Source organism: Podarcis raffonei, chromosome 4 (assembly GCF_027172205.1).
Source record: "Podarcis raffonei isolate rPodRaf1 chromosome 4, rPodRaf1.pri, whole genome shotgun sequence".
Taxonomy (NCBI): domain Eukaryota; kingdom Metazoa; phylum Chordata; class Lepidosauria; order Squamata; family Lacertidae; genus Podarcis; species Podarcis raffonei.
Window position 1 is genome coordinate 21,876,774 of NC_070605.1, and position 9,217 is coordinate 21,885,990.

A 9,217-nucleotide genomic window follows, 5' to 3' on the forward strand; every position below is an offset into this window, starting at 1 on the left:
TTTAACACGAGTGAAAAGGTAAACATATGTCACAATAAGCCCCCAATTACTTCAAGCATCCACCAGTGGGATGTCCAATTAGCTCTTGCCGCTATAACATCTCGTCCATCTGTTTTTCCTAATGCAGCCCCAGGTGTGCCCTTTAAGAGTTGCAAACCATGGGGCAGGACTGTTTTGTCATAGCCTGTGGCATCTGCTTCCAGCTAAGCAAACAGCACTTAAAGGCTGTTTGTGAGGCCACTACTGTGATAAGTGCTATATTTTTACCATGCCAAAGAACATGCAAAGCATTTACATACAGGGTGATTATCTCCTTCTTTGAAAAGAAGCTAAACCAGCTCACATGGTCACACACCTTTAGAAAAGGGGGACAAAGAGTCAAGCTATGCAGTCATCATCCTCGCCGTACCAGACTTCAGGAGGTATATGGGTTAATATGGTTATCTAATCTGGGTTCCTCCTCCTAACATCCTCCAGAATATCTAGTTGTTAAACAAAAAATGCTAAGTTCCCTAGCATGGCCTCACTTCTAAGTGTCTTAGCATCCTAGCTATGGACCATGATTCTATGGTCTTCAACTGGCTGAGAATCAGTGCTATTTTTCTAGAAAAAGAGGTGCCAGAAGTCACAAATCCCACCTACCCTGATCACTGACTATACTGCTGATGCTTTTATTCATTACATTTTAGACCCCATCTTCGCTCCAAGGAGATCAATGTAGTCTATATGCTGCCCAGCCATTTGATACTCACAACAATCTTGCAAGGAGGTTAGGTTGAGAGATTGTGACTGGCTCAAGGCCATACTGTGACTTTCATGGCCAGACTGGTATATGAACCTGGGTCTCCTCAGCCCTAATCCATGACTCCAACCTCTGCAACACACCAACTGTAGTACTAGGCAGTCATAAAATACATAGACGCTTGTGAAATACTTTTTCAACAATGCCCCAATTCTCCCTGGTAATGAATATATTAAAAATTCACAGCTTGCTACTGTTAGAAACAACCTCCTCCTGCCCCTCTTCTTTCTCTCTTAAACTGCAAGAGAGTTAGGGGAACAAATCTCTTTGAGCTGCAGAGAGATTCCCTCCCTCTCTTGAAAGAGGTTTGGGCTGAGATATTTTTCTTTAAGACAAGTTGTGATGGAGAATTTGCTCCTTAATTAAATGGTATAAAACTAGTGAACAGGGAAATTAAATTCTTACCGAAGCAATTTTTACAGAGATGTTTAGCCCAGACTGGAACTTGTGGCAATGAAGAAAGGGAAAAGTTACTTAAGTTTTAAAAAATCACGGCATATTCAATATTTCCTTTTTCTTTCAAAAATCATTCATCTCGCTCTCGCTCTCGCTCTCCTCTGATTGTGTAGCTATGCTTCAAAACTCACAAACAAGTACCAAATCATATTAGGGAAATGTAGGTACAAAAATGCTTGTATTTGTGAAAATAATGCACAGAAATGCATTATATCAGGGGGAATTGCTTGCAAAAATGCTTATACAAAAGATGCATGCATTCAGCAGTGAGCTGCGCATGAAAATGCATACACATTATTCATAAAGGCTTTAAAATAATATTATTTGCAACCTGATGTGAAAATGGTGGGGAGAAATGAAATTAAGATTGGAAAAACGAGAAACTGCAAGAAACTGAAATTGACAAACACATCCATCTTTAGTGAAGAGTCTCTGTATGTAGCCGTAATAATAGTGAGTGATCTAGGTGTGTTTACATTTGTGTGTGGACTCTCTGCAGACTTGTACATAGGTGTAGGTTGGGAAGCAGAGACTGATGCCGCCATGTCTGCTTCCCCTGCTCAAATATTCATATTATCTCTCCTGAACAAGGAAAAAGAAGCTAAAGCAACTGTGGAATCAAAATTTGGAACGCCCTTCCTATTGATATCAGGCCACTATACTATTCTTGACACCTGCTAAAAACATTTTTGTTTAGGCAAACCCAGTGCTTTTTTTGGGGGGGGTGCATATCCCTAAACATTTTGTGAATCTTTGACCTTTTGTCTATTTGCTGTATTTATTTTCCCTGATTTGAACTATAAAATGGTGACTTTCTTGAGTCAAAAAGAGAGTACCCCTAAACATTTTTTTAGAAGAAGAAAAAAGCACTGGGCAAACCTATCCACAAATGTAGAATGTTGACATGTGTTTTAATCTGGCTTTTGGCTTATCGTTGATTTTAATTATTTCTTAAATGTTTAAAATAGTAGTTTTTTACTGGTATTTTTATTCTTTTTGAAAACTGAATTGGGGTTGTTGGGTTTTCTCCTATCATAATAAAGTGGTATACACATTTTATGAAATAAATACATAAAAATACATTAATAAATGTTCAACATTGGCCCGGCCCAAAAACCTTACAATCCTGGTGAGCATTCCAAGGAACCAAGATATCTCCCATCCCTTCTCCTCTTCTCCACTTCTCTGGAATGCCAGAATTACTTCCCTTTCCTTTACGCAGCCAACGAGGAATGAGAAATTGCAGCCAAATTTCTAGGAATGCTAAACGCAGTAGGAAAACAGGAAGCACATGGTAACTCCGTGTGCTCGAAGGCAAGAGGCAGAATTGTACAAAAACAGGGATATCCACATCTCACCTTTGGTAAACCCTTCTGGGAAATAAGAACAAATGACTCCACACTGCCCAGGTCTGTTTCCTGAAAGGGTAAGTCTCATTGACGTAAAGCAGTGTGAAGATTTTCTGGGCAGATGGAGATTTAAACCGAAAAGCCCCATACAATGGTTTGCTCCTAAGACCATTATTTATGGGGCCGATGTTTGCAAAAGCCACTGGCTCTTAGCTCCAAAACACGGCCCCTAAAATCTGATTCTGGGTCCAAGCATGGTGAAGTCCATCGGTGTCTCTTCTTAGGCCTGTTGTTCAAAGCCCATGACATCACTGCTCTTTAATACTGGGCAAAGGAAGCTTGTTTTGACACATGCTGGAAACATGCAATCATCGAAGTGGCCCGTGCAGAAATCGCTGTCATCAGAACCTTAACAGCAGCCTCTCTTAATGTGGCAGTCATTAGCTGTGAGATTATTAACAGACAACGACAGCAGACGAGTCTCACCTCTCCTTATTATAGAACAACTAGGGAAGGTGGCAACAAAGCACAGCAGGCCCAGATGTTCCCCTATGTCAAGGCAGCGAGTTAGTCTAACAGATCATGATAAATGACTAGATGGCCCCTACCTTCTGCTTTGCCATTTGCAAGGGGAGGCTTTAAGCATGATAAATATTTGTCTAGGCTGTGCAGCTGAGCCATCAGCAAATTTGCATAATAGTCATCAAGGTGGTGGGATGCATAGTAATGGCTTGTAGTCCGAGGGAACTGATGATGCAAAGGTATGTGGCTGCATATGCATGGAGAGATAGCAAAGGCAACTCACAGCCTGGTTCAATAATAACATATTGCTATGATGAGGAGTAATGGGGATGTGGGTGGCGCTGTGGTCTAAACCACAGAGCCTAGGGCTTGCCGATCGGAAGGTTGGTGGTTCGAGCCCCCGTGACAGGGTGAGCTCCCGTTGCTCGGTCCCTGCTCCTGCCAACCTAGCAGTTCAAAAGCACACCAAAGTGCAAGTAGATAAATAGGTAACACTCCGGCGGGAAGGTAAATGGCATTTCGGTGCTCTGCTCTGGTTTCTCCAGAAGCGGCTTAGTCATGCTGGCCACATGACCCGGAAAAACTGCAGACAAACGTTAGCTCCCTCGGCCAGTAAAGTGAGATGCGCGCCGCAACCCCAGAGTCGTTCGCGACTGGACTTAACTGTAAGGGGTCCTTTACCTTTACCTTTTATGATGAGGAGTAGGAGCAATTTTTCTGGAGGGTGGAAAAGCACCCAGAGTTTTTCCTAGCTTTTACCAATTTGATTGTCCTTAAATTAATTTGCAAATACTTGGTTGAACTCTGGTTGACACAGGAAGGAGATCTCGGAGTGAATGTAGTCACTTGTTTGGGTAGAAGCTTATTTTGTGGGATGCCTTTCAACAAAAGCCTTCTAGCTTTTTGATGCAGGAATGCTTCTGAAGACCAGTGGCTGGAAGCCACAGGAAGGGAGAATTCTCTTGTGCTCAAGTCTTGCTTGTAGGTTTCCCTTGGGCATCTGGTTGGCTACTGTCAGAACAGGATCCTGGATTAGATGGGCCTCCAAGCAACTGAGCATGTGTAAAGTAAAGAAACGTGCTATTTATTTTAAGATTCTGCTAAAAGGTTAAGAATTTGCAGGCAATACAGTCAGGGTTGGCTGACCCATTAGGTAAGGTGAGACAAATGTTTCAGGCGGCAGAACCCACAAGAGCAGCAGATCCCGTGTTGATTGTTATTCCATCCTTGTTCCTAATGTAGAGCTTCACTCACCTCTTCTTCCCTGGCAGGGAGGGGGAGCACCATTTTGTGGTTCGCCTCAGGTGCCAACGTGTCTTGGGCTGGCCCTGAATATAGTTTCTATTTGTATCATCATATAAAGTATGGTGTGGTAGGAGGTCCCGTGTTACATGATGTTTGAATGGCTCTTAGATCTCCAAATCCTGGAAGGCAAAAACCACTGAGTGCACAAAAAGCTTATACTTAGTTATTGCTGGTTTATTTTTCAGAAAAGCTAATGAATGCAGGAGAAAATTAGATGTTTATTATCCACATTAGGACAAGTTTTCACCTATATGATTGCCAACTTGTAAAAAAAAAATCAAAGCAAAAAACCCCACATCCAACAGAATGTCAGAATTAAAACTAAAAAACTGAGAAACTTGCATATCTTGTGGAAGAAGATTGCCATCTATAATCTGGCTCTGGGAACTAAAGCAACAACAACAACAATTTTATATGCCCCATCCACTCTGGGTGGCTACCAACAAAAATAGTAAACACACAATACAACATCACACACTAAAAACTTCCTTCACCAGGACAACCTTCAGATGTCTTTAAAAAAACCACATAGCTGTTTATCTGTTTGATATCTGCTGGGAGGGCGTTCCGAAAAAGCCCTCTGCCTGGTTCCCTGTAAACTTCATCAGGAAACAGTGAATATGTCATAAGAAAATGAATATCCCTTCACAGGTATATCAGTGTGGATTATTTCAGAAGGGTAGCAATGCAGTAAGCTATGTTCATTTGGGCAAGCTCTACATGCAGAAGTCAATGGGACGATGATGGGTGCTAGTAGGAACCACAGACTGTTGTTTTATGGTGATCAGGGAAGGAGGGGAATTCTCACCCTTATTGAAATTTGGCTGTTTTACCCTAGCAGAGATGAACGGCAAACCAAGCTGTTAGACTACGCCGAAATGGCAAAGCTAACTGGAAAGCTGAGAAACCAAGAAGACAAAAACTTTCAGAAAGAATGGGGGGAAACATAATTTATTTAGGAGACCACTGTAAGCAGATGAAAATTTTTGCAGGATTTTAACCTCACTTGTAATGTAACAAATACTATGGATAGATACAAAATATAGACTGTGAAATAATATGCAGTTGGAAATGTTGGCAATCGAATCCATGGAGGGGATGGGGGGGGGAGTCTCAAGATTCAGAGAAATATCTTTTTATGGATATGTATTTGGCATTGTATGGGTGGTGCTGTGGGTTAAACCACAGAGCCTAGGACTTGCCGATCAGAAGGTCGGCGGTTCAGATCCCTGTGACGGGGTGAGCTCCCGTTGTTCAGTCCCAGCTCCTGCCAACCTAGCAGTTCTAAAGCATGTCAAAGTGCAAGTAGAAAAATAGGTATCACTCTGGCGGGAAGGTAAACAGCATTTCTGTGCACTGCTCTGGTTCGCCAGAAGTGGCTTAGTCATGCTGGCCACATGACCCGGAAGCTGTACGCTGGCTCCCTCAGCCAATATAGCGAGATGAGCGCCGCAACCCCAGAGTCGGTCACGACTGGACCTAATAGTCAGGGGTCCCTTTACCTTTTATTTGGCATTGTAATAAATTTACATTTGTAAAATCAAATAAAACAATTTCAAAAAAGAAAGAAAGAAATTTGGCTGTTTGGGGCCATGTAAGGTCTGGTCATGATATAATCTCATTCATTACGTGACCCCTGATCTGCCTGAACCTTGCAGTGAAGTAGGAGATAAAATTGCTTCAAACAAGGGAGGCAAATGGCAGCAAATGCTTACAAAGAAATGCAAAAGTAAGATACAGTTGCAAAGACCCCAAAGCCCTCACTTCACCCCAATTCACCCCATATTGAAACACTGCCCCTCAATGAAGCCAAACTTAGATTCACAAAATCCCAGGAAAGTCCCCCCAGGAAAAAAGCACTGGCCGCAAGTAGGGAAGAGGTAGCTCAGTGGTCAAGCACATGGCATCTTAGGGAGAGACCTCTGTCTGAAGTGCCATCACCAGTCAAAGTAGACAGCAATGGCCCAGATGGACCAATGGTCTGTCTGACTCAGTATAAGGTACTTTCCAATGTTCCTAAGGTGGTAGGGTTATATTATCCACCGTCAAATGAATCACAGTTGGTACAAAGCCACACAGCAGTGAGAAGAGCAATGAACAGAACACCCCGAGGAAGTGTGACATGTGGCCTTGGAGTGTCCAGAAAATGTGATTTGCTTGCGGCGAAAGTGTGACCTTGCAATAAAGGGGTAACTGTAAGACACAGCAAGCAGGCTATGTGCAACAAATTGGAGACAGATGTGTGTTTATTGTGCAATCCCAACCCATCCACCCCCACACAAAGAAGCATCCAGTTGAACTCTTTGACGCTCAGTCATGCACTTATAGAGGAGTACATTAAAGCAGTTGGACCCCATTAAAAAGAAAACCTTTCACATCTGATCTCTGGGCAGTGATGCATTTTCGCCTGTCGAATTTCCCTTATTTGTTCTCCATCGCAGCAAACAAGCAACTTAGGACAGGCTAAACATGCCTCACTTTGAGGGAAATAACATGAAAAAAATGCATTTATTCAGTAAGCTGAAGATGGTAATTGGGCAAACTTGGGCGGGGGGCAGAGCTTGTGTGAACACAAGAACAGAAGGGAAGGTCATGGCAAGGAATTAAATTGTGGCCTGATGTGGGCTCTGGGGAGTTCATAGAAATCCTATCATTTGGTATTTTAAAACTGACTAATGCCCTGCCTTTGAAATGTGTTACAGAAAAGGAAAGGGGGGGGGGAATCTGTGGCTCATGAAGAACTGATCCATCTCTTCCATTTGCAATTTGTTATAGTTCAAGGAAGGTTATATTTCAGAAACTGGATGTGAATCAGAAAAGAGGAAGGAAATTGACATTCCATGCTCACTTTGCCACTTTGGAAAGGCGGAAATATTTTCTTTTGGTTCTGTTTCTGAAGCCCGGCAGTGTCTCCCCTGCATTAAGCAAGCAGAGGCACCATTTAGTGTGGTAACAACAAGCCTTCTCTGTGGGAAAACAGCTCTGCTTGCTGATCGGGTAATTGATGGATGACAGGAAATGTCCGAACATGGCTGTTAAATTACATTCCCAGACGCAGTTACTGTATTTGTTTGAGCAAACAATCACTGTGGTCATTTTCTCTGCGCCTTAAAGGTTGGATGATACTTCATTTTCTCAGCATGGGAGTTTTCGGGCACCGCGAGCTGAATGGGATTGGGTCTTTTCCAGAACTGGAAGGTGCCACTGGAATTTAAGGATTACCACACTGTTTGTTTGCTTTTGTTTTTGTTTACAAAAGGCCAAGCCAGTATAAACCCACATGCAAAAGTATTTCATGAGGAAAGAAGACAAGTGACACAAAGAAAACATTCTAAATGAGGGCACACATCCTGCATTCTGAAACTGAGTCAGACCATTTTTCTGTCTGGCTCAGTATTGTCTACATTGACCAGAAGCAGCTCTCCAGGGTTTCAGGCAGGAGTCATTTTCAGCCGTGTCTTGAGACACCAGGGATTGAACCTGAGACCTTCTCATGCCAAGTGAGTGTTCTACCACTGAGCTATGGCCCGTCCTCTGAAGGAGAGGATGATCAGCTATACCAAATAGTTCAGTCTCTGTATATTTTACAAAAATCGCCAAGAACTACTGGCACATCCTCATAACTTGTGTGGTCAGGCTCAAACATTATAAAGAGAAGCTTTTGTAGTGCTTCTCTAATTGCCCTTTCCCATCTAAATTCTGGAGTTCCACCCCATGGAAAGGGGTGAATTTTCAGCACCTTTTGAAAGTGACCTAAGGCTCACCTTTGGGGACCAGGGTTCAACTGGAGTAGAGTAGGGAATGAAATGTTGCTCTCTTTTGCTGGGGGGTTGGTGGGTTGCTCACCTGAAGCTTTTGGAATGGGGTGGGTTAAATTTAAATTGACAAACCTAGACAGCATCTTAAAAAGTAGAGACATCACCTTGCCAACAAAGGTCTGTATAGTAAAAGCTATGGTTTTCCCAGTAGTGATGTATGGAAGTGAGAGCTGGACCATGAAGAAGGCTGATTGCTGAAGAATTGATGCTTTTGAATTATGGTGCTGGAGGAGACTCTTGAGAGTCCCATGGACTGCAAGAAGATCCAACCTATCCATTCTGAAGGAAATCAGCCCTGAGTGCTCACTGGAAGGACAGATCCTGAAGCTGAGGCTCCAATACTTTGGCCACCCACCTCATGAGAAGAGAAGACTCCCTGGAAAAGACCCTGATGTTGGGAAAGATGGAGGGCACAAGGAGAAGGGGACGACAGAGGACGAGATGGTTGGACAGTGTTCTCGAAGCTACCAGCATGAGTTTGACCAAACTGCGGGAGGCAGTGGAAGACAGGAGTGCCTGGTGTGCTCTGGTCCATGGGGTCATGAAGACGACTAAATGACTAAACAACAACACAAATTTAAATTAATGAGCAGATCCAACAGAAACAACGAAGAAACTTTGGATGTACTGTGTCTAATACCAAGATGCCTTTCGTTCCCTACCAACTTGATTTGCCACATAACAAATGCTCAAGTTTGCTGTTCTCAGATTTTCCAGGAAGGTAACCCATTAGATGTGCAAAGTTGTGTGGATTTTTCTCTTCTCCTCCCTTTCCATTAGTCATAATTATCATCAACATGAGTTCAAATTTATTTTAAATATTCAGAATGGTAGATTTAGTCATTCATTCAATTATGATTAAGCCAACACACTGAGAAATCAGTCTCTCTTCCCCCCTCCCGTTGCAGGTTAATTATTACTGCTAATAATTCTCATTCTGGAAACTCCTGCTTAGGATAATTGTC